This window comes from Kogia breviceps, chromosome 5 (genome assembly GCF_026419965.1).
Source record: "Kogia breviceps isolate mKogBre1 chromosome 5, mKogBre1 haplotype 1, whole genome shotgun sequence".
NCBI classification, from domain to species: Eukaryota; Metazoa; Chordata; class Mammalia; order Artiodactyla; family Physeteridae; genus Kogia; species Kogia breviceps.
In genome coordinates, this window is record NC_081314.1 from 148,470,734 (window position 1) to 148,496,467 (window position 25,734).

General features: G+C 53.8%; 1 protein-coding gene across 4 annotated transcripts in view; it reads left to right on the top strand.

Moving 5' to 3' along the window:
* The window catches only part of ADARB1 (adenosine deaminase RNA specific B1), a 117,323-nt gene that overhangs the window by 40,336 nt on the left and 51,253 nt on the right, over positions 1–25,734 (top strand). For all 4 annotated transcript variants that reach the window (XM_067035271.1, XM_067035269.1, XM_067035270.1 and 1 more), the window contains exon 2: positions 10,139–10,266. The gene's annotated coding sequence lies outside the window, so the exon portion shown is untranslated. The remainder of the gene's footprint in view (positions 1–10,138; positions 10,267–25,734) is intronic.

Sequence of the window (25,734 nt, forward strand, 5' to 3'; positions counted from 1 at the left end):
CCTTGGTAATTTTTCAGTACTATTACGACTCCTTCATGACCAGAAAGTACCTCTTCTGACCTTTCAACAGGGCCTTGGGAAGAAAGGAAGGAAGATGTGGACTCTGTCACTATTTACAATTAAAAGTCTTTAGATCGCTGTTAGTGGCAAGGTTCTGTACCTTTGAACATGTTGGGGGGGGGGCGTTTCTTTCCCCTGGAAAAATCGCTCAACATTATCAAAGAATTGGGAAGAAATAAATGAGCCACTTCCAGTAAATTTGTCAGCAGCACATATAAATCTTTTAAGAAACGTTTTGTACTTTTACTTGTCATTTTGTATTATGTAAGAGTGCCCCATAAACTTAAAAATAGCTGGGTAATTTTGTTACACTTACCTTGATAGTGTGTTGCAAGTTAGTTAAATTTCATATACTGGGAGTCAGCACATGCCAATAAATGAGACGTCTCTACCTCATTGTACCCCTACATTTTAGAGGGGTTCTACGCATGTGTTTTGCAGTAAAGTTGGAGATGATTTATGATACTGGTTTCATTTATGATACTGGTTTCAAAAACTAAACTAAGTTTAGCTTTTGAAAAATGATCGTTCCAAAAAGCTGACAAAATTTTCATCCCTGTGTATACAAACAACCCATATTAAACTAATGTGAAATGATAAAACAAAGCTAAAGTTATAACGATAAAAATAACAATAGTAGCCATTGAAATCCATGGTAAATTAAAGCTATCATCGAAAATGAAGTGTTCTTCCTGAACATGGGGCACGTGGCCGTCTGCTGGCGCCCGTGCTGGGCGCGGGGACCACACTTCTGTCTGCAAACTCGGGGACGCCCCAGGTGTGGGTTAGGAATTACAAATTTGAGTGCTCCTTAATAATTCGCTTTATAGGCCACCATCAACTAGTATTGAGAAAAGAAAGGCTCTGATGTTTTGTTGGTTACGTGCCAAAGAGAGGACTGGGTTTGGGGTCCGTCCCAGCCAGTGGTTAGATCCTCGCCCGAAACAGGATGCAGGCCGGGGGCTCTTTGGGCATCTGACTGAAGCCCTGTCCGTTTTCACTGGGAAGATGCACCTGGACACACAGACACACTATTTTGTGTCTAATTGCACTCTTTCCACGGACTTGGGGACCCTCTGCACCCCTGCTCTAGGAACAGGCGTGGAGCAGCCTTCTCCCTCCTTCCGGCGCCCACCGGGAGGCCGTCCCACGTGTGGAAAACAGAGGACAGAGGCTACATGGCCGGCTGGCTGTCCCCCCCGCCTCACCCTGTGGCTCTTCTCACAACTTCCTGACGGACGCACTGGGATCCTCCGGGGGCACCGAGCCCTGTCGCCCTTCCTCCTCCCCAGGGAAGAAAGCGGGGGGCGGGGGCTTTTATGTGCTTGTTCTTTATTTTCATGATTGGCAGAAATAGTGTTTTTCATCCTCTCGGCTTCTTTTTTTTTTCTTTTTGCATTTCTTTTATTTATTTATTTATTTTACTTTACTTTTGGCTGCGTTGGGTCTCCGTTGCTGCGCGAGGGTTTTCTCTAGTTGCGGCGAGCGGGGGCCACTCTTCATCACGGTGCGCGGGCCTCTCCCTGTCGTGGTCCCTCCCATTGCGGAGCACGGGCTCCGGACGCGCAGGTTCAGCGGCCACGGCTCACGGGCCCAGCTGCTCCGTGGCGCGCGGGATCCTCCCGGACCGGGGCTTGAACCCGCGTCCCCTGCATCGGCAGGCGGACTCTCAACCGCTGCGCCACCAGGGAGGCCCTCTTGATTTTTTTTTTTTTTTTTGCGGTTCGCGGGCCTCTCCCGTTGCGGAGCACAGGCTCCGGACGCGCAGGCTCAGCGGCCGTGGCTCACGGGCCCAGCCGCTCCGCGGCACGCGGGATCTTCCCGGACCGGGGCTCGAACCCGTGTCCCCCGCATCGGCAGGCGGGACTCTCACCCACTGCGCCACCAGGGAAGCCCTCAGCTTCTTTATTTCTTCTCTCTTCGTTTTCACTTCTCTTGCACAGTTTGGGTTACCGAGGAGTCCGAGCGAAAGCGCTCTTGAGTAGAAATGTCACTGGCCACGTGGAATATTCATTATCTTCAAACTTCAGCCGACCGCGCCTTCTTGGTATGGACGCGTCGAACTTGGCTGTGACGTGCTCTTCTCCACGCGTGCGTGGGTTTGAATGTGCTTGTATTTTGGTTACGGTTTTTGTGTCTCTGTTTGTAAGAGAAGTTGGCAGTAGTTTTTAATTCCTGCAACGTCCTTGACGGGCTTCCAGCCAAGGTCACAGCGGCTGTGAGGAGAGTCAGGAAGCATGGCCTCCTTTCCCTCCTCTGAGGGTCTGTGAGGTTCATGGCCGCCTGTTCCCACCTTTCTTCTTTCCTGCTACTCTCTCTCCGCCACCCCCCCTCCTCCTTCTGAGATGGACCCTCGTGTGGCGCTGCTGGCAGAGGCCCGAGGTGCCGTTCGAGACGTCTTGGCTTTTCTCACCGTGGCAGGGGATCTGCCCCCTCCCCTCCCCTCCCACTGGCGGGGGTCTTACCGTCCCTCTCGGGCCTGGGCCTCCTGCTCTCTGGGGTCTAAGTTTATAATAGTTACTGTCATTTATTTACCCCGGGGAGGCTGGTCTCCCCACCAAGAGAGGTTCCTTCCTTCTAGGGACCTGCCCTTTTCTCCTCTCTGTTCCCTAACCAAAGGGCATTTTCTGGTTGAAAACTTATATTTAGTTCATCTTATGTAAGAGCAAGGAGACATATTTGAGAACTTTCTATCAAAAATGATTAAAGGTTTTTTCCTATTTAGACAGCTCACCTCCTTGCAATGGATAATAGAATATATTAATTTTCAGTATTTGATAAATAACCTTACTGAATACTTTTAAAATTATAACATTACCTAAGAAATACAGAGATCACATTTGTTTGGATTTTCGTTAAGAGCTTCTGAGAACGTGTCCGTTTGACATGAATCTGATCGAAGTGTGGCTGCTGGATGTCCCAAGTTTATGTAATGCAGGATGTGACGGTAGAAGCTGGCGCTGTTGTCACCCAGGCACACATGTCCTTAGGGAAGTTTCCACGTTATTGGTATTTTTAGACCTTGAAGTGTACGGTGAGTCTCAGCGCTCCCGCACCCGGGGCCGCTGCCCCTGACGTCTCTCCTCACCGGCTCCGGCCTGTGCGGGTCTCGGGTCCTCGTGCCTCCGCTTACAGGGAGCCTCCCGCGTTGCGCCTTCGCGTGCAGTTCTTCCTTTTCACTCTCCTCTGTGTACTTGGCTCGTGCATTTCAGCCTGGAGGGCTTTTCCTTTTCTCCAGCTCTTCTCGGCAAGATCCAGTCCAGGTTTCTGGGGGGCGGTGGGCGGGGCCGTCATGGTGGGTTTCCCGGCATCTGTGGGCGGCGGCTGCGGCCCTAGGCGGGTGGCCCCCCCCCGCCCCGGGCCAGCCCCCCCCACCCCCCCGCCGGCTGCTGTGGGTCCTCCTCACGTTTCTCTTGGTCCTGTGCTTTACCGGCTGGGCTGGGGGAGTCTAGGCCGGCACGCCTTTGGGCCCCCTTGGCAAAGACCCCTTTTCTTCTCACCCACTGGCCTTGCTGGTTTGTCCTGAAGGGAACGGGAGCCGAGGACAGGGAGGGCTCCGGGAGCCTGTCCCTCCCCACCTGCTGCGCCTGCCGTCCTGGAGACTCAGGCGGTCCCCACTGTGCCCGGGACTGAGTCGCTCCTTTTCTGTGCTGCGGGGGCTGCCTTCGTTGTGCGTCAGCAGCGTCCTGGGCCTGAGCGCGGGGGGGTGGGGGGGCAGGGGAGGCTGTGCTCCGGGGGCTGCGGTGACAGCGCCCTGCTCGCCCGCTCTCTTCCTGCCTCTGTCTCTGCTCCTCTCCTCCCTTCTCTCTGTGACTCTCTGCCCCTGTCTCTGTGTGTCTCTCTGTGTGTCTCCCTCCCTCTTTGTCTGTCTCTGTCTCCGCCCCGCGCTCCATCCCTGCTTTCTTCCTGTGGAGACACAAGGCTCATTCCCACCGGTGGGAACATTGGGTTTCTCTAAAAACCATCATAAAACAATAAAATACATAGAGAGAGGGAGAAGTCTCCCACCTATTTAATGAATTGTTTCAATGTTTGCAACACGTGTTAATTTCCCATGAAGTATTTGATTGTTGAAAGTTTGAAACAATAACATTTCCTTCGGGTCTTAAAAATATTTCCAGTAATGTTACCAATTCACTTCAAAAAATAGGAAGAGGGGTTTTAAAATTCAGAACAAAGTAGTCTTTTTTATTTAATTTATTTATTTTAACATCTTTATTGGAGTATAATTGCTTTACAATGGTGTGTTAGTTTCTGCTGTGTAACAAAGTGAGTCAGCTATACCTATACATAAGTCCCCATGTCTCTTCCCTCTTGCGTCTCCCTCCCCCCCATCCCACCCCTCTAGGTGAGCAGCTGATCTCCCAAAGTAGTCTCTTTTAGAAACAGCTTTCTTTGAGGTGCAGTTGACACCCAGTGCCCAGACCCTGTCCCCCGCAATGTGTACAACTGGACGAGTCTGGAGACCCCGTGGGAGCACCGCCCTGTGAAGGTCACAAGCACGACCCCACTTGCCCACTTGCCGCCACGGTGGCTCCTCTGCACCTTCTGGAGCTGCCGTGGGTGGGCCAGGCAGCACGTCCCTTTTTGGTCTGGCTCGTTTCACTCGGCGGGGTGACTCAGAGACCCGGGCACGTTGTTGCAGTACTTCATTCCAAAGGAATCTTGCTTACGAGGGAAAGTACGTTATTCTTATTTGCTCGGGAACCTGGAATGTATTTAATTCACTAAGTAGAACAAATGACAAAGTCCATTTTGGTTGGTCTGTTAAGCCCGAAATGCAGGGGAGATAAAAGCTTGGCAAATTGAGGCACTGTTGGGAGGTACCAAGGTCACATGAGAAACACGTGTTTGGCTGAGCCTTCCGGACGAGGTGGCCCCAGTGTTCTCGACCCAGTCCTGTTGACTCAGGCCAAAGCGGGCCCTGCGCGGGGGCAGTGACAAGTGTGGTTCTCGATGTCACAGAACAGATGTGCCGTGTGGAGCATTTCCTAAATGGACTTTATTTACTTAGGCTGCGCTGCGCGGCTTGCAGGATCTTAGTTCCCCAACCAGGGTTTGAACCTCGGCCCTGGCAGTGGACGCACCAAGTCCTAATCACTGGCCCGCCAGGGAATTCCAAATGGAGTTTAAATTGTACAAAAGAGATGAAATCAGGGGCTTCCCTGGTGGCGCCGTGGTTAAGAATCCGCCTGCCAATGCAGGTGACGCGGGTTCGAGCCCTGGTCCGGAAAGATCCCACATGCTGCGGAGCACCTAAGCCCACGTGCCACAACTGCTGAGCCCGTGAGCCACAACTGCTGAAGCCCGCACGCCTAGAGCCCGTGCTCTGCAGCGAGAGAAGCCACCGCAGTGAGAAGCCCGCACTCCGCAACGAAGAACCAATGCAGCCAAAAATAAATAAATATATATATATATTTTTTTCCGGTACACGGGCCTCTCACTGTTGTGGCCTCTCCCCGTTGCGGAGCACAGGCTCCAGACGCGCACGCTTAGCGGCCACGGCTCACGGGCCCAGCTGCTCCGTGGCATGTGGGATCCTCCCGGACCGGGGCACGAACCCGTGTCCCCTGCATCGGCAGGCGGACTCTCAACCACTGCGCCACCAGGGAAGCCCATAAATAAATATTAAGAAAAGATTAAATCAAACCAAGACCTTTGGACTAGACTACCATTTCCTTGGGCATTTCTTTCTTCATAGAAGTATCAGAGGAACTGGGGGCCAGTGCCCCCCCGCGCGCCCCGTTTATCAAGCATGATATTCGTCTAATGGCGGTTCCCCTTCCTTGGGATTTGTACTGATTGTTTGAACGTTCTTGTATGTAAGTGTTCATCGCAGTTTTACCGTGTGAAGCTCTCACTTCTCTCCATAGTAGTTCACATACGAGGATTGACTTTATTCTTACGAGATCTCAGCCAGGAAAGCTTTTGTCCTTGTGGGAGCTGAAGTATCAATGAGCACAGTTAAGGTACTTCAGAGGTTTCCATAGTTCAGAAAAACTGAAGAACACCTATCTTCTGAAATTTCCTGTTTTCGTTTGATTTTCTCACCTTGGTTATTGAAAGGCTTCTCTGCCCCTTTGAAGGGACCAGGGCCCCTGGAGTCAGGCCGGCTTCGTTTCATTCCTGCACCCGCAGGCCCCATTCCGAGGCCTGTCCACTGCACGTCTGAGGTGAGATACCGCTGACGTTTTCCATCTCCGTAACCCGCGTCCCAGCCTCACCCGCTGGCCTTTGCCCACAGAGCTGTCAGCGTGATCTTTCTGGAGACACAGCCTGGGTCCGTCTTTCTCACGCCAGCTTCTCCCGAGAGGCGTCCCCCTCCCCTCACCAAAGCATCCTGACGGACCCTCCTGCTTTCTGTCTCAGCTGAGGGCGTCGGTGCCCTCCCCGCGCTGGCTCCGTGGCTCGGGCCCCACCTGCAGCCTCTCTCCCCCCCGCGCCCGTCCGCTCGCCGTCCTTCTTGGCTGGGCGGGTGGGTACCTGTTCGTAGGACTAGTTAAGCACTTAAGGCAGTGGCCGCCCTCAGTGCTGAGGAAAAGCACTCCTTGCCTCAGCACCCCTCAGGTGATCGTTTACCTGTTCGCTTGCCTTGAGCATAGCAAGCCTTGTATCTCGAATAATCGGTGTCTCTAAACATCGGAGAGTCTGCTTTGTTTAACTGCACGCTCATGTAACAGGTTTACACACCTACAAGGTAGAAAATGAGAGCACTTACTTTGTGGCAGGGTTAAGCCCTAATTTCCAGTCTCGTTAAATTATAACGATAAATATCACTTTAAAAGGAAAGGCAATTACTTCATTTAATCAATGTGATTATCAGGGAGGGGCACAGCAATCCATCAAGTGCTGAGGGAGGCATTTATCTTAATACAACTAGTTCTGGACTTGCAGTTAGTACTGGGTGCGCTAAAGCTTACGTGACCCCTGTTTTGTCGTCATTGCCGTGGCATCTGAACTCCTGTTGTCAGCAGAGAGGCGGCTGGAGCCCGCCGTAGAAACCCCTCCAGCCTAACTAATTTGGGGTCATGCCGCTGTCAGAGGAGGGTGTCCCGAGCCAGGCGCAGTCACCCGGAGAAGGCTCCGGAAGGCGGTGGTGCCTGCACGTGTCAGGGCCGGAGGCCATGGAGCCACCAGCTAGCTGGTGGGGCTCCTCTGTGTGTCCCACCCCACCTCCACCCCGTTTGGGGGTTTAAGGGTGTCCCGTGTCCTGCCCGTTTCCTGTGGTGCATCCAGGCACACGAGACGGGGCGGGATTCTGACTCAGCCCCGCTTCACCGGCCTCTTCCCCCCAAAGCCTGGTTCCCCAAGCTCCTCTCCTGTCCCCACAGGGTCTTGCTTCGTCGCTTCTGCAGGAAACAGGAAACCTCTAGCTGCCTCTCCTGACTTCTCTCACGGTCTCGCCACCACAGCCCTCTTTGCTACTGCAGGTGGTTGGCTGGTTGCCGCCCCCGCTGGCTGCATCTGGTTCGTTGAATGGCAGCTGCGGTTGGCCCGGGAACGCCGTGGGTGTGAACCGCTCGGACTTCGATCAGCGGTCAGTTGTACAGCGCTGCGCGACCCGCGGACGCAGAGGACCCGCGGGTACTGGGGGGCCGCGCGTGGATGCGGCAGCCTGACTGTGGGCGGCCGGTGCCCCTCACCCGCCTGGTCCCCAGGTTGGCCGGGCTGGGCTCCGTCATTATCGACGATGCCCCTGGACACCGTGGGCGCTGTAGGCGCGGATTGTTTCCCGTGCCTGGCTGTCGTCTCAGGCATCTGCGTTGCGAGCTGCGTGGTTCCTGCAGAAGGGTGCGGGCGTAGGAGAGTAGTTCTGATGACACGTCCGTGCAGCCGCCCCCCCGGGTTAAAAACAGACGCTGTGTCTCCGTCTCCTTGACCACGGCCCCTCCCGCCCCGTCCGTATGGCCGCCGTCCTGTTGCAGAGCGACACTGTCCTTGCCATTCTTTCTGGTTTACCACGGAGCGTGCGCCCCTCAGCATCCGGCTGGGCTGCACCCGTACCTGAGCTTCACATACGGAGTCGTGGGTATATTCTCTTGTGTCCCTCTTGATTATCGACGTGGTGGGTTACATCAGTTGATTTTCATGCACGCAGTCATTTTCGTGTTCCCGGCACAAATCCAGCTTGATCATGCTGTATTAGCCTTTAGAAATACTGTGGGGTTGCGTTTGCTGACGTTTTGTTGAGGATTTTTTTTTTTTTTTTTTTTTTTTTTGCGGTACGCGGACCTCTCACTGTTGTGGCCTCTCCCGTTGCGGAGCACAGGCTCCGGACGCGCAGGCTCAGCAGCCATGGCTCACGGGCCCAGCCGCTCCGCGGCATGTGGGATCTTCCCGGACAGGGGCATGAACGCGTGACCCCTGCATCGGCAGGCGGACTCTCAACCACTGCGCCACCAGGGAAGCCCCTTGTTGAGGATTTTTACATCTGTCTTCAGGAGTGAGTTTGGCCCATGCTTTTTCTTCATGTTCTTCACAGATGTGTTCCTGTTGAATGCTGGCTGGGACTTTCTGGAGAAGCCATCTAGGTGTAGGGTGTTCTTTGTACACTGCTTTTTCTTTCTTGATTCTGATTCTTTCACGTTGGTAGTTTAGTCAGATTTTCTGTTTCTTCCTGAGTCAGCTCTGATCAGTTGCATTTTTCTTGGAATTTGCTCATTTTGCCTCAGTTTACCAGATTTCTTGGATACAGTTCCCAGCACCCTCTTACTCTACGCTCGTGCCGTCAGGGTTTGCAGTGACAGTTCCATTTAGGGGTCTCTGGCTGCGTAACTTACCCACCCCAAAACTTGGGGGCTGAGAACGGCCACAGTTTTGCTGTGCTCGTGATGTCGTGGGTCAGGGATTTGGTGGGGTGTGAGGGAATGGCCTGTCTGTGCTCCATGGTGACTGGGACCTCAGCTGGGGTCACCCAAATGGCCGGAGGGGGCCGTGGGTCTGGAGCGTGTTGCCCGGGGACCTGGAGAGGCCGAGTCTCCGCTTGCAGAGCCAGGCTGTCCGCCCAGGGCCCTGCTCCGCATCCCGTCCCTGCGGCCCTGCAGCCCCCTGGGATCACGGCAGTCTCCATCGCCCCGGTCCAGTATTTTGTATTCAAAGGTCTCAGTTTACAGACGACTCTGTGTGTCCGAGTGCAGCTCTGCACCTCGTGTCGCGCTGCTCCTTGCGTGTTTTCCTTGCTCTGTTTAGTCTGTGCACTTTCGCTTTGTGCGGCTCCTGGAATGGCATTTCACCCCTTGGCGCTTTGCACTTGGCCCTTCCTCTTTCTCCTTGGAGTGCGGGGGGTCGTGTCCCGGCCGCTGCGACCCACTCCCACCTGCCGCGGAAGTGGGCACCGGGGCAGCACCCCTTTACCGTCTTCCCCCGGGAGTGGAGGTGCGCCGCCGGGTGGCGATGGGCTGGGTGACGCTGTGGGTGGGTGACGGGAGGAGCCCGGCACAGACAGCATTTGGATATCGGTTCGTTTTTCGAAAAGAAGATAGAGACGTCCCGTGTTCAGGTTCCGTCGGTGTTTTGCGCGTTGCGGTCGTGCTGCCTGGTCGGCGGGGAAATAACATGGAGATGCAGGCGCGGGGCTGGCCTCAGCTCCTGAGCCCGGGCGGGAAGGGGCAGGGGGGATGCGGAACGTGCAGCTCTGGGCCTGTCTGCACTCGAGCGCATGCGCAGGCTCGTGCACGTGACGGTCCCTTTTTCGGAAGATAGGTCCATACAGGACTTTGCCTGAGGCCCCACTCCTTGGCGCGTGGGCCAGGTGCTTGTTTGCGTTGGCGTGTCCGCCGGCAGAGATCCGGGGGTGCGTGTCACGTGCGCGTCTGTCTGCCTGTCATCACGGGGGTGAAGGCGTGATTGATCATTGGGTGTCTGCTTTAAAAATCATACGAGTACAGTAAACGTAAGTGAAGCATGTTTAGGAGAGGGCTTTTTTTTTTTTGCCTGTGCTGTGCGGCCTGCTGGATCATCTCCCAAGGAGAAGACTTTTAATTAACAATATTTATTATTAGAGTTGGCTCCTGCACTGGTGAAAAGGCTTTACTATTGAGTTAAATTAATGCAAAGTAATGGAATGCTTCTGTTACAGAGGGAAGGCTTTCAGGTGAGAGCTGGAGAGGGGCCCGAAGGAAGCTCTCCAACCAGACGCCACGCTTAGATCTTCTCAGCCCCACCTTCACCGAAGCGTCGAGGAAACAGAAACACGTTGAGTGCGAGGTAAGAGCAAACACCTATATACATCTCTGCTAACGTCTGACTAATAAGAGTGCCGCTGGCTTGCCGTAAACTGATTAGTTAAGCCTTTGGCTTGCTCTTTAAAATGCGTGTGACGGGCTGGCTTCCAGCGGAGACGGTGTGTTACTGTCCTGCGGTGTCTCGGCCGGTGCTCTGCTGCCCCCCAGCGGCCGGCGCGGTCCCTGCAGAGGGGACGCCACGCTGGACTTGCTGTAAAGCCTTTGCTGCAAATTATTATTGTTATTACTTATTATTATTATTATTATTTTGCGGTACGCGGGCCTCTCACTGCCGTGGCCTCTCCCGTTGCGGAGCACAGGCTCCGGACGCGCAGGCCCGGCGGCCACGGCTCACGGGCCCAGCCGCTCCGCGGCATGTGGGATCCCCCGTACCGGGGTGCGAACCCGTGTCCCCTGCATCGGCAGGCGGACTCTCAACCACTGAACCACCAGGGAAGCCCCCAGGCTGCAAATTATTTTCCTTGAGGTGATTAAAAGAAAATTTCGTTAGTACTTACTTTTGTGACTATTACATGATTCAGCATCTGCTTTTGAGAGGAGTTGAGGCAAGTGTTAAAATCCCGGTAGTGTGATGTAAGGTTAATTTGCAGCCTGCAGAAGGTCTAGCGTTGAACTTTCAAGGAGGTTTTTTCACGGGGAGGAAGTATACGGAAGTGGCCGCCAGAGGCTGCTTAGCGCAGAAAGAGCACGTTCTGTGCACGTTCACTCCCTCGTGGGGGGCTGAGGGGTGTCTGCCGCATCACAGCACCCTCTGGGCCTGGGGGACGTTGGACGGGGCAGACGGGGAGCCCACGGGCTCGGGTGGGGGAGGAGAGGTGCTCCTGGAAAGGCCCCACCTGCCATTTCTGTGTCTGTAAACGTCAAGAATGTCAGGCACCTGGTTCCCAGGGAGACCTTTAAAAGAGGTTTTGCTTACTCTTCGACTGATGCTTTCTTTCTTTCTTTTTTTTTTTTTTTTGCACGTGGGGAGGGCAAAACCAAGGTTACTTTTACCGCTGCTTGTGCCAGAGGGGTGGAGTTTTATGTTCAACCACAGCTCATATTTCAGCTCAATTAGTGATCTTAAATCAGTTTCTCTGTAGCTGGAGTTTATTGAGAGACGGCGAGAATGCCAGAGTGAGACGTGCTCTGGTGCTGCAAGTGAAGTGTGATTTATGGCCACCTACATCCAAGGTGCCATAGACATAAACTGCCTCATTAATTATACTGTTTAAGTGAAATAGAAAGTGTTTTTTTATGTAATGTAAGCATGCACCGGAGAAGCGAGTTATTTATGCTCCTTTGCACAAGTAAATTGTCCTTGAAGGCATAGAAAAAATAACCAAGGACAAAAGGTGGCACCTGAAGCAGAAAGGAGGGCTCGGGATGATCGAGCACCACAACGTCGCGACTCGTGTCTCCTCCTGAGTCCGCGCTGAGAATTGTTAGTTGCAGAGCAGACATTTTGTATTTGTTTCATAAAATGAGAGCTAATTCTGGCAACAATAATCTGATGTATTAGTCTTTTTTTCAGAGTGGTTTGAAAAAGAAAAAAAAAAAAAAAAAAAAAAAAAACCGTGGAAGCGGCCAGAAAAAGTCTCGACTGGTGGAAGCGCTCCTGTCAGTAGCCTCATTTGCCATCTGACGGTGACGCTGGAGGGAGCCTGTATTTTTAGTTTCAGGCACAGTTGCTACTTTTGTCTCTCTTGCTCCTTAAAAAGATTGAAGTTGCTTCTTGTGTCTTACAGGTGAGAACATCTTCCGAGGTTGGGGCATCTCGGGGGCCGCGCTGTGGAACCTCTGCAGCATTTACTCAGCTGCACACATTTGAGGGAGGCCCAGGGAAGCCCCGAGTCCGCTCAGACGCTGAGGCTTTTCCTTGGTGTGTCTCACTGCCACCAGCCCCAGCATTCTGCTTATAACAAATATTGACTACCTCCCCTTTTTATTCTGAAATGAAATCATAGAAGGTAGCACTTTATATAATTATAACCGTATTCAAATGTAATAAAAGAGAAATTAAGAATGTACCACGAAATAGTTCTCGTGTTGACATGTGAACGCCGGGCACCGCCTCTCTCAGGAGGAGCCTGTGCGCGCACGCCTGTAAACGCAGAGGCGCAGGCGCTGCAAGGGTGACACAGACCGAGGGTGTAGACCCGAGTGGAATGGTGTTCAGCTCACGGATTCATTCGTGGAGAAGCGCGACGCAGTTCTCCCTGCTTTTCGCTCGGCGGTTACACTTCCGGATGGTTGGGTGTGTTCAAAGTTGTGATTATGTATGAAACGGGTCTTGGGTAACCGTGAACCTCTTTGTCGCCTGCATGTTAGTCCTTCAGGCAGGACCGTTCTTTGTCTCTGGGAAAATCCTGCTGTCGCACACACTCCCTCTCCCTGCACGGTGCCAGAGTGCCCCAGACCTGCGACGACCAGACCACGGCCACACGTGGCCACCGCCACTCCCCTCCGCGGCCACCGACAGAAGGCTTGGCCGAGAGGAGAATCTGGCAGGGAGGGGCTGTCGGGGACGGGGGGGCGTCGAGGTCCTCACGGGGCCGCAGGGTGTCCCGAAGGCTGGAGCAGCGCGGGCCGGGGAGGAGCCCCCGCGGCGTCAGGCGTGGACCCCCGCGAGTGCAGGCGACTCCAGGGCTCCTAGTGCCCGAGGTGGGGAGAGGCATCGCTGCAGGGCCACCCGGTGCTTATGCAGGGGGCTGAATCCTTACACGGGGGCAAAAACGTGACATTTCCCCCCTTTACTATACAGGCTAGCATAACCTATTTAACACAGATGACACTTCAGTTTATAAACGTTCCTGAAGGTCAGTGAAATAAAACAAAATTTGGCGGCGAACGAGGAGTGATTCTCAGTGAGTTTCTGGCATGAGTCGCTGCCGCTGAGAAAGTGTCCTTGTGTCATCCAGACTGAGTCACCGGCGTCAGCTCCACAAAGCGCGGCCAGGAAGAAGCGCCCCTGGTTGTGAGGTCACGGGCCTGCAGCAGTGTTCAAGAAAGATGCGTATCGCGTCCCCCACTCTTTCATTCACCCAGCAGATAGGTGCCTTGCATCTGTGGGCAGGCACTGACCGAGGCCCTCGGGACCGGGGGGGGGTGGGACGGGACGGACAGCACCCGCTGATGCTAGTGGGAGCGGAGGAGAGTCCTTGTTGCTCCGGGCAGCGTCGGCCGCGAGGGGGGCCCTCAGGACAGGGGTAGAGACCTCTCCCAGGGGGTGGGGTCGCAGAGAGGACCCAGGAGGGACCCTCACACACCTTCTCTCCACACCCCTGCCCGAGGGCGGCTGCAAGCAAAGCAGTGCACGGTTAACCTCAAAAGTCTGACTCTAGTGAATAAAAATTCAATTGCCTTTGCAGTGTTGGATGCAGAGTAGTATCTGTTGGGCTTAGTAGTTGGTTGCTGGTTTTCTTGTAGCTGTTTTGCGCTCTGGTCATGACTAAGTACAAAATAATGGATCCAGGTACTTAAGACTAATGTGTAAAAGAAAAATGGGAGAGTCATTTACAAATACAGGGAAAATCTGGCATTCTTTCCCTGTGTCCTCATGGAGGGACTTGTAGAAATACAGCAGTGCCCTCTTGTGGACAGATTCGTTGTGTAGTCACCCCCCTGTAAAATTAGAAATGCTGAATTTATGAGAACCCCTGCCCCTCCTGTGCAGATGGAGAATTCTGGAAGGCTGATGTCTCCTGACCGCCTTATTACCGGGATGCTGTGGGCCGTTGCTGGTCTTACGGTCTACGGATGACGTTTTGGACGTGAGCGAGGGCATTTGATGTGGTCTCTCCGTCACTCCCTCAAGTCTGTGGGGCAGCAGCTGGCAGCGGCGATTAGAGCTCTGAGGGGCCCGTTCTGGAAGAGCAAAGCCCAGAGCTGCTTAGAGGAGGGGGTGGGTCTCTTGGCTCACGGTGGACCTCAGGCCTCTGCAGCGCTGCCCAGGCGGGCACTGGGGCGGGGACATGGCTGGGGGGAAGGGAAGTGAGCAGGTGGCGACAGTGGCGTCTACTGCTGCTGTGACGGAAGTCGGGGTCAGAGGCGGGTGGCCTGTTCTCCCCGCTGCAGTAGGGGCCGCAGGCTTCGTGGGGGCAGGGGGAGTCTTGAAAGGTGTGTGTTTTCCAGGCAGATGGCATGGGGAGGTGGGCAGGGGCCAGGGTGTCAGGGGCAGGAGAGGACCCCAGCAGCCTGGTGGGCCCAAGGGGGGCTGAGAGTGCGGTGGGGGGGGCTTGGAGGGGCAGGGCCGAGGCCAGCCGGGCGGAGGCACGTGGGGGTGCGGGAGAGAAGACCAGCCCTGCTTGGGTTTTGCTTTTCAGTCTTTACCGGCGATGTCTTCAAAGTCAGACAAGTCGCATAATTTAGACGGGCTTTTGGTGGAAAGCAGCGGCCCGCAGTCTCGCCCTCCCCGGGGGCAGCCCTGGTCGCTCTAGAGAGTCGTAGACACTTGTGTTTCTGGATTGGCCAGTGTGGGCACTGGCTGCGGGGCAGAGGCACAGCGTGCGGAGCTTCACCAGGAGGAAGGTGGAGCAGCGGCGCCTGTCCCGGCACACAGGCCCGTCCAGGCCCACACCGTCCGCCCTGGTGTTCGGTCTGCTGTGTGTGCACCACCCATAGTTGGGGCAGGTGCTGGAGGGCGTGTGATAAAGGGCACCTGTGTGCCGTCTCTTGGGGAGGGTCCCAGGAGCTGCCACGCGATGCTTCTGTTTCCATCCCAGTGGGCAGAGCTGTCGACACGTGGCCACGACCAGTGGCAAGAGGGCTGGAAAGGCCGTTCTCCGCGGCTCCCAGGAGCTGCCACGCGATGCTTCTGTTTCCATCCCAGTGGGCAGAGCTGTCGACACGTGGCCACGACCAGTGGCAAGAGGGCTGGAAAGGCCGTTCTCCGCGGCTGGCTAGGCGGGAACTCTGCTGTCGGTGCAGGTGGCAGTCACTGCCATGCTTCCTGTTGCTTAGTAATACACTTGCAAGTATTTGATTTGTTAATTTTGGACAATATCTATTGACTTTCAGTTTAGATACAGGAGGATTTAGCTCACGTACACTTCTGCCTTCCTTCTTTTCCTGTGTCATTTAGGAGTGCTTTCGGCTGAAAGTAACAGAAAACATGACCTATGGTATCTTAAACAACGGGGGATTTACTCATTTAGTTATTTCGTAAGTAAAGCAAAGGTAGGTTTTTGCTAGAGTTGGCTCAGAGCACAACCACATCAGGAGTCTGGTTCAGTGTCTCTGCAGTTCTCCTAACCATTCGTGTTTGCAGTGTGGCTGCTGCAGCTCCAGCCATCACATCTATGTTCAAGGCAATAACAACTGGGAAGGAAGGAGCAAGCAGTGCAGCCCATTTCTGTCGTTTTCATCAGGGGCATTCCAGAAGCCTCTGCATATTTTCATTTACATCTCGTTGGCCAGAACCATGCTGTGTGGCCAGCTGTAGTCACAAAGGAGACTGGGAAAACGAGTATTTAACTCTTGTAACATCTCTGCAAAAGGGGGCAGGAGAAAGGGGGCTTGGGGAGGAGCATTGGGTCAGCCAGCCAGCTTGACAGCCATGTTCCCTGCTGGTTGTCTTAGGAACTGTGGATTCTTAGCCAGTTTCTTGGACCTTGGACCATCTCCTGGCTCCCCACCGTGTCAGGTGTACCTGGCCACTTACCCTACCCTGCCCATCACCTCCTCCTCACTCTCCGCTGTTCAGCTTCTGTCAGGTTTGGTTTTCTGGGTTTTTTAATGTTATCAAAGTAGAGAATTTTATTTTCTGTTTTGTAACCACTTAGTTTCAAAGTTTTCAAACCACTTAGTTCACTTAGTTTCAGATCCGTTCGTGGCATTTATGCTATTATGACTAGCAGACGATGTTCACTACGGAGCCAGGTGAGATGCAGGTGATAGACCCTCCTGCGTCACACCTGTGCGCGCAAAGGAACATTTTTAAGTGATTTCTCTTTCAGGACGCTACACTAACTGCTGAAAGTCATGCCACGTTTTAACTTGCTTTATAGTTGGGTCGTGTCTTTTTTGCTCCGTGCTGTCTTTTTCCTGCATTCTTGCATTGCCTGGGGTGGTAGAGCGGGGCGGTGAGAGGTGGCTGCAGCCTGAGTCTGGGGCAGTTTGCTCGCTTCCCCCCCTCCGGTCTCCTCATGAGTCAGCCGGTCAAGAGCTGCTGTACGCCTTCCTCTGCAGTCCTGTTGAGAGACCCATGTGCTTTCTGGTCTTTTCCAGCTGATTCATTCTGGGTTTGGAATCCATTCATTCCTTCTTCTTGAAATCTGCATATTTTCCATTTGATTTCAAATTGAGGCTATGACTTTCTCCTACTATTTGTGGGTTTTTTTTTTTCTGGGATTTTTTTTAAAGCTGCCTTTATTGAAGTACAGTTTGCATGCAATAAAAATCACCCTTTGTATGTGTTCAGTTAGATGTGCTCTGACAGTGTGTGCAGCTAGCACAGCACCACCCCCGTGTCCTTTGTCCCAAAGGTTCCCTCTTGCCCACTCAGGTGTCCTGATCCATCCTGACCACAGAGTGGCCTTGTCCGGCGTTGGCGTTCTGTGTCATTGCCTACTTTGGACAGGACACCAGGACGCAGCAGTGAGGGGTGAGGGCAAGCCACGGGGCGGCCACGCCATCAGGAGCCCACACATCAGGCGTGGCGCGAGCCCCGGGCGGACGCCTTCAGGCGGTAGGTAGTGCTGTGAGGTCACGCCGAGACGGCAAGAAAGAGCCTGTCTCGCATCCTGAGCACAGCCGTCCTGCATTCCTTCCCCCGAGCCCAGACCCTGACCCTGACCCTGACCCTGACCCTGACCTTAACCCTGCCCCCGAGCCCAGATAGCAGCTTCCTGCAGAAAAGTTTCTGTTCGCTGGCTTTGCTTTAGCCATTTTAAAGGACCCGTGAGGCAGTGGTGTGGAATACTTACAGCTGGTTTAGTTCAGTGAGTGACCCGATTTGTAAATTAAATTTTATCAAATAATTTATAAACTTAATTCTAATAAGTTGAGTTCCTGGTATGGAATTGGAAAGCACAGTTTCATACATCTGTTCCAATCTTTAAAAAATTATCGCTTTGCTTATTTATGTGTAATATAATTTTACAGTTTCATTGTTTTAGCTTAATATTTCAAATAGGTTTTATAATTAAAATAAAATACAAAAGCAGAAACACCCCACATAGTCTATCCTATCAAGTTCTGAGTGTGTGGTGACAGATTGCTAATTTTAAGAAGACTAAATTAACCCCGCTTTGTATATGTGTGTTGGATCGTTCGTGCAGAGTTGCCAACGTAGAGTGAAGAAATAACGTGAACGTTCAGGTTTAACATCTCTCTTCCGTGAGCCCTTGCCTTGCAGCTGCTCTCAGCCCTACGGCCGTGCCGGGCCACACGCCCACTCTGGTGTCCCGGCCCGGCCGCCACTGGCTATCCCCAGGCCGACTGCGCAGCTGTGTGCGCTGGGACGGGGTCCCGGGGCGGCCAGGCGGCGGCCGGGATCAGTGATGGGATCTGGGGGCTGACAGGCCTGGCCCGGACTCTGCCCACAGGGTCCCAGAGAGCCAGACTTCTAGGGTGAAGGGAGACTTTGGCCAGCAGGGCTCTCTGGGGCCCGGGTAGGGTGGGGGACCTGCCCCCACACGTCCCTCTGAGTGTCCACCCAGGACAGCACCCACCTCTCCTGGGAGCCTCCCAGCAGTTTGGGGGTACAGATCTGCGGTGGGGGTGTATCCTCCAGCCCCTGTACCCTCGGGTCTGTGGAGGTGAGGCCTTGGGGCTGCCCTGCATCGGGACTCGGGATTTTATAGGCTCCCCCCCCACCTTCGTAGCTGGCCAGCTTGATGGGACCCGAGCTGGGATCGTACACTCCCCTCTCAGACTGGGGGATGTCCCGTCGCCGCCCTCCGGCCCGGCTTCATCGTCTTAGTAACCAGGTTGCTCTGGGCTAGACCTCCTTCGAATTCTCTAGTCATGAATTTCAGTGATACTACTGAGAAAAATGTGAGTTTTCGTTGCTTTTTATCACGTTCTCTGTGCACACAGTGTCCGTTTAGTGGCAGATTCAGACCTTCATTTCTGGGGAGTTCTCTTCTCTCACAGCTCTGGTGTGTTCCCTGGTCGTGTGTCTGGTCCTTAGACCCACGCGTCCTGTGCCTTTGGCTCTCCACCCTGCAGGTCCAGGCTGTGATGCCTCAGATCTCTTTTTAAGTTTTTTCTTTTCCATTCAGTCTTGTTTGAGTTTTTAGCCAGATCTGACTATTTTTGTCCTTTTGTACATTGCTTGTACATATGCATGTTTCTGTTGGTTCTTTCATCTACACATACCCGGTTTAAAACAAAAACCAACCCTGGGATCAAGTATACATAGGTTAACTGGGTCAGAGGTTTTTCTGCGCTAGACTGAGCAAAATCACTCTCTTCTTTGAAGGCCCGACCAGATTTACTTTATACCTCAAAAAGTATATGTTCTAATTTGTTTTTAATAATCAGTAACAGAAAACATTGTTTTTAAAGGATGGTTCAAAAATAATCTTTAAAGAAATATCTGTCTAAACCATGGCTATCAACTGTATACCCAGTTCGGACTCGATGACACTATTTGTTTCAAACTTTCCTTCAGTCTGTAACTAGGAATCAGAGCGCTCTGTGCACAGCCCGGGCCTCTCAGATTTGAGATGGCCTCTGCTGCCGGCATTACTCCGTGGGCCACCAAAGCCGTCTGGGGCTATTTGGTCATCCATGGGTCACCCCAGCCATTCGTGGGCCACCCTGGGCCTCCGTGGGCCACCTGAGCTCTCTGCCTGCCGTCATCTGCGGCTGCTTCCTTGTTTTGGGTGGCTCTAGGCTATTGGAACTAATTTTAGGGCCTTCAATTCAAGTGTCTCCCCCCCCCCTTTTTCAAATCCAACACCTGCTGTACTTATCTGATCTATGTAAATGTTTATTTTAATCTAAAGTTCCTTGGTAAAGTCACTTCAAAAGAAAATGGAAAAAGCTTCCTTTAGTTCCTGCTCTTAATTGAGTGGAGGGAACTTGCAGGTGCACTTGCAAACCACACTCCCCCTAATCTGCGCGGAACCGTCTTGCCATGGAAAGTAGAAATGTGCTTAGTTGAAGAAATACGTGCGTGGTACTTTGACCTAATATTGTGAGGAATCTTAACATAGTAAAAAAGTAAACTCGAGTGGCCGTGCTTTTGCTGCAGTGACGGCACCGTGGAGGGTGAAGGGCTCGGGTCCCGAGCTGGGAGGGTCCTGGGTTCCGAACAGTGTCCTGCTGCCTGCCCAGTTGTGACCTTGCACCGGTCACCTAGCCTCTCCAGCCGGCTGCTCCTCTTTAGAAGGAGGTGGTCCTGATGACACGCAACAGCTGAGGCCAAGGCGACCCCTACTGTGTCCTGCACGCTGTCCCCGCTTGGTCTCCCCAGCAAGCCTGGGGGGAGCCATCGCCGTCACCTCGGAGCCAAGAGAGTGAGATCGTGCCGCGGCCCCAGCCTAGAAGGAGGTAGAGCAGGGCTTCAGCGGGGAGACCTGCGCTGGCCTTTGTGCTGACGACCCCTGTGCTGTAACCGTGGCCGCGCCCTGTGGCCGTGCCGGTTTTGCGCTGCACAAAAACGCTCGAATGGCATCCCTGCCAGCTGTAAAACAAGTGGTGGTTGTGCCCGGGCTACCCCGCGCGCGGTCATTGCAGAGGCTCCTTTACTAAGATTTGGTGACGTTTAACTGGAGTGACGGGCAGGTGATGGCCACTCAGCACCCTCGGCCTGTGCACACCGCCTCGGTGGCTGCTCCCTCCCCCAGCCACGCAGCCGCAGTGCCTTTCCCGGCGCTGTCTGTGCTCAGCACTCAGGACTCAGCCGCTCTCACCTGTGTGCGGGTGAGTCCCACACCTGAGTCTCCAGCCCAGACCTTTCTCCCGCTCTCCAGGCTCCGGCCCCAGGTCCCCCAGCATGTTTTGGGGAATCGCCTCCTCTCCAGCCGGGGACATCAGATTGACCTCCTCCCGGTGGCCCCATCCACAGGCCTCCCATCTCAGCAGCTCTGTCCTTCCAGGCTCTCAGGCCAAAAGCCGGGGCCGTCCTTGCCCTTCTGCCCCAGATCCAAGCTATCAGGTGAGCCTGCCCCCTGTGCCACTAGGGTGCATCGAGTCTGGTTATTTCTTACCTTGTCCATGGCCGTCAGGCTCTGGCCACTGGATCTGTCTGCACTGGTCTCCTAGCCTGTCTCCCTGCGTCAGCCCTGCCCCACACCCGTCCTGCCCCGGAGGCCAGAGGCCAGGCCCCGTGAAAGCTCCCGGGCAGCGATCGCCGGCCCTCCAGCACTTCCGGCCTCCTGGCTGTCCCTGGGCCACGCCGGGCCTGCCTCGGGGTCCTCACCCTCTGTCGCCTGGGAACGCTCTTCCCCAGGGCCTCAACGTCAGCGTCCTCGGCGGCTTCGTCTTGGCTTCATTACTGTCGTCCGGGAGCCGTGCACCGTCCTCTGACACGCGAGCCCTTTAACTGCTGGCGACGCTCACTGCCGACTGGGTTTCTTTTCCTGTTGGACGTGAGCCCCGTGCGAGCCTGTGAACATCCTCTATTCACCGACAGAGCCCTGGCCCTGAGGATGGTCCCGGCACATAGTAGGTGCTTGCTCCCAGTTGGATGAGTGAGTGAATGTTTTCTGTGTTTCTTATTAAGAGATATTTCTGAGGCACCATGGTATTAAATCAGATACCATTACAGTTTCCTGTGTGTTGATTGTATGTGAATAACTAATGAAGAACTGACTCATTTGGAGACTGTAGAATTCGAATGGAATAAACTCCTTGTTTCCTTCTTGAAAGAGTAGAAAAACAGTTTTCACGAGTCTTATCCTAAATTAATAGTCCAGGAACATTAAATGTTGGAGTCTTTACTCTAGGACATAGATACATAAAGTTAATTAGGTACCAGGAATGTCAGATGCTAAATGGTGTACAACTAACTGTTTCTGACGTTCTCCTAGAATTCAGTAGTTATTAACTTGCAAAGATGTGACAGCTGAAGTCCAAAATTGGTGTACTTTTAAAATTGGAAAAAGCAAAGTGTTTTTTTAGATTATTAACTGTCAATTTAATGGTTCTAGAAACCATATCTGATGCAGCAAATCATTACCATTCTGCTGTGAATTTCTCGACTCCCATGAATACAGGTATTCTATTTCTATGCTCCTCTTAAATAACCCTAAAGGTAGCAGAAAGAAAGGGGAAGAAAAAAGGAAGGACATGATCGATGCAGAGAGAGGGTGTTACTTCACCGTTGGGAGCTTCTCGTGGAACGGCTCTAAGATAAGTTAAGACGCACTGAGAAGGGCGGCGCTCCGTCAGGGCCCCTCCCGTCCACGGCCACAGACGCTGCATCAGGGCACCACTTGGCCTTGTCATTCCGGTGGGTTCTGACTCGCTCTGATTTTCAAGAAAGCGGAAAACATGGCATTTATTAGGTGAGGAAGATTAACTGTGCACTCGGTTGTGTCATTTGATGAGGAAAAGCAAATTATCACTTTATGAAGTGAAGGCTATATGCCCGTAACTGCCACTTTTACCTGACTTTTTATACGAATGTAGAGCGAATGTGAAATTGGGTTGTACGATGGGAGAGCAGGAAGCCAGCTTGTCCTTGTGTTTCATAGACTCTTCGGTCTTTAGGTAGAAGGAACCTAAATAGACTCCGTGGTGTCAAACCAGGCGTCCTGAGAACCGTGCTGCTGTCCCTCCTGCACCCGCGGGGTAGTCGTGAGTGGAGGTGCCGCAGGTGCCGTGGAGACGCCGGGCCACGTGCCCCACCCCGCAGGACACGGAGCACCCGTTTGGGTCAGGAGGGAGAAGGGAGTGAGGAGGCCTTTGGGGGGGTTTCCACGAGAACAGCAAGGCAGGGCAGAGTAAACCACTTAGGGTTGGCCAGTTTGAGTCACCCTGGCAGGCTCTGGGCTGTAGCGCTGGTTTCGGGTTGCTCGGTCCCTGCCTGAGTGATCTGGGGCAGGGGCGGGGCAGCAGGGCCTGGCAGGAGGTTAGACCGTAGTGTGGGCTGTGGTTTGCATTGCTCCTGGCCGAGCCCTCTGCTGTCTCTGCAAATCAGCTCATCCGGGAGGGGCAGTCTCTCCTTCCCAGGGTCTGCAAGGCCCCCAAATGCCACAGCATCAACAAAAAGAAAATATAGTTAAAATGATTTGCAGTGTGATGTATGGATGCCCCATAGACAACTACTGTACGGAACCCAGGAAAGCAGAGTTAGAACAGCTGCCGGTAGGAGCTGAGCTGCACGTGCCGCGGGGGACGGGGTCGGAGGGCATGCTCTCAGGGTTGCACTCCGCTCCCTCCCGGGGCGAGTGGTGGGTTCTGTCCCACCAGTGCCCACTGCCTGGAGCCCTGGGGAAGGGGTTCTGCGGGGCCACGTCTTCTGTGGAGCATGTCCGGACGGGCACACACACAAATCTAAGAGTAATAGGAGCTGCTTGATGTGACAAAACATCAGGCTCCACGTGCAGTCGTGGTGAAGCCGGCATTAATTAGGGCGCACCTTTGGAGTAATAAGTTGGAAAAGCGATGCTGGCATTACCAGGAAAGGAACACTTTTTATGCAAGACACGGTCAGTTGTGTGGAGAGAAAGATTTTGACGCGTCGATTAGCTTTTCTTTCGCTGAAGGGCTCTGCTACTCACATCCTCCCTGCACACTGACTCCCCCCCAAGACACCCCCATCCTCAGGGCTCGGATGCAGTTGCCTTTTGTTCCAAGGACGGCCCCCAAGATGTGCGAGAGCATCTACACAGCGTGTCTGGACGAGTGGGGCTGAGGGCTGTGGGTCGTGCTGGGCCAGTCCAAGTGCGGGTCCCGCGGCCTGAGATATATGTATATGTGTGTGCGCGTGTGTGTGTGCGTGCTTGTGCGCATGTGCGTGTGCACGTATGCATGTGTGCGTGCGTGTGTGTGCCGTGCTCCGCACCCCGCAGCGAGCCAAGCTGGGTGGGAAGGAGAGAGTTGTGCGTGTCTGGCCACAGGTGCCCATGTGCAGGTGGGGCCAGCGGTGTCCCCAAGCCATGGGGTCCCGGGCCCCTGAGCAGCGCTGCGTGGGGGCGTCACTCTGGGCAGTGTTATTCTGTGAACGGGGCTCTTGGTGGTTCTGCTTCATTATTTGAGGAATTGTGTATATTCTGGAGACGTTGGGGCGTTTTAGGCAGGGCTCTTTGCTGGGGAGTTGGTGTCCCCCCCCGGCCCCCGGAGTCATGCCCCTGCGCACTTTGAAGGGCTGAGGGCCCCTCCATCTGCGCTTTGAAGAGTGAGCCTGGGGCGGGGGGGAAGCCGCCCTCCCACGTGTCCCCGAGGGCCGTCGCAGCCACGCGGCTCCGATGGTTGCCTGAGCGCCCACCCCCGTGGCCGGGGGCTGGGACCGGGCCGGGCTGGCCACGGCTGGCCCCGCTCATCGCGGGGACCCTGGCCGTGGGGACTGTCCTGAGCCTCCGCCGGTGTAAAAGGAGGTGCGGGAGACGCTCTGAGAGGAAGGGTAACTCATTTGTCTTTCATCCTGAAGTGCAAGTACCGGGCTTCCAACGCGGTGCGGTGCGGGAACGTGTTCCCACCTGCCTGTGAGTTTATCTTGTTGCTGCCGTGGTTACTTCTGCTTTCCCTCTAGAGCGCCCCTCTTGTCTTCTGTTGGCATTTCGTAGAGCTTTAGCTAGGGACTCACTTAAAAAGGTAGATTTTAAAAACGTGTCTCTAAACATGTCTAGAAATCACGTTAGCTTCAAGGTTTAAAGTAGTTTTTAGGAAGACGTTTATGAAATCTTTGAAGTGTGTAGCTTTGAGTCCCAGGAGGTTTTGCCTCTGGAGACGGATGCTTTGTAATTTCTCCTTTGCTGCCACTCTTCCTTACTGACTGACTTTCTAACGTCACAACTACTCTTCATGCTGTGGTAAGACTGTGGCTGCTGCCGTTACAGTGTTTGCCTTTTAAAAACACGGAGAGCAAATTCCTTCCGTTCAACACTCCAGACAATTTCAGTCTTTAATTCAGCTTGATGTGTTAAGATCAGTATTTTTTTCTTTTTTTTTTTTTTGCGGTATGCGGGCCTCTCACTGCTGTGGCCTCTCCCGTTGCGGAGCGCAGGCTCCGGACGCGCAGGCCTAGCGGCCGTGGCTCACGGGCTTAGTTGCGCCGCGGCATGTGGGATCCTCCCAGACCGGGGCACAAACCCGTGTCTCCTGCATCGGCAGGCAGATTCTCAACCACTGCGCCACCAGGGAAGCCCAGTATTTTTTTCTTAACACCAGATTTAAAAGGTGCCTGTGACTATAGAAATCACAGACTACTGGCTTTGGGCTGAGTCGTTGCTTTAAGAGGTGTTGAGAGTTTGCTGTCTCCACGAAGAATGCGTTGCCAACAGAGAAATGTCTGAGGCGCAGAGATGCTCCTGCTGAGGCAACAGCCAGTCGTTTTCCGGGTGCCACCTCGTTACCCAGCGGCTGATGGGGCTGGAACGGGGTCTTTCTCCAGCACCGCATCTCTGGGGTCTTCTGCGGCAGGAGACAGGCGTCTCTCCAGGACATAAAACGAGCCACAGTTCTTCGGGGTGGCTTCCCAAGAAGAGGAGGAAGAAACTCACTTTGGAGTCAGAGATCTGTGCTAAGAGCATGTTGCCCGCTGTAACACAGACGCTTGTACTCACGGAGCTCCGTGTCTAGGAGCGGCGGGGCCTTGTCATGCGTGACTTCTGCGGGCACCACGCCCACCGTGTGTGTCCGGGACAGAGGCAGCGTCCCCGGGGCACGCGGGCGTAGCCTTCTCGGCATGTGGCCCTGCTGCTCCCGACCTGCCCTGGTTACAGCGTCGGTGTGCGTGCTCTCCTCATTAAGACAAAGCAGTAGGAAATTAAGACAAAGGCGAAAGCCAGAACTGCAGGAAATTGTCATCCAAATACCCGAAATTTAGACTTGCCGCTGTTTTTTCTCCATGGCCCCTCATCGCTAAAGAGAAATTCGGGAAAATGTTGAGAAGTGTGAGAACGACTCTGTCATCACACTTTTGGAACTTATTGTAATTCACACGGTTTGTATTAGTTGCACTGTATACAAATTCCAGACGTCTTCACGCATTCTAGAATCTTATTCTTCAGTAGGAAGACCATTCCCAAGTACGTTGCGGTTTCAGACCAACGTCTTGAGAAATTGGGTGTCACAAGATGTAGCAAAAACGCAGCCCCGTGTATTAAGTGAGTCGTGATCACTGGACGCCCCTGTGTGTGTGGATGCATCGTGAACACTGCTGAACAACATTAGGTACGTGTAAATACCTGTTCCTGTTTGTAACATGCCCTATATTTGGAACTAATAATAATGCCTTTAAAAATTATGAGTATTGGGCTTCCCTGGTGGCGCAGTGGTTGAGAGTCCGCCTGCCGATGCGGGGGACGCGGGTTCGTGCCCCGGTCCGGGAAGA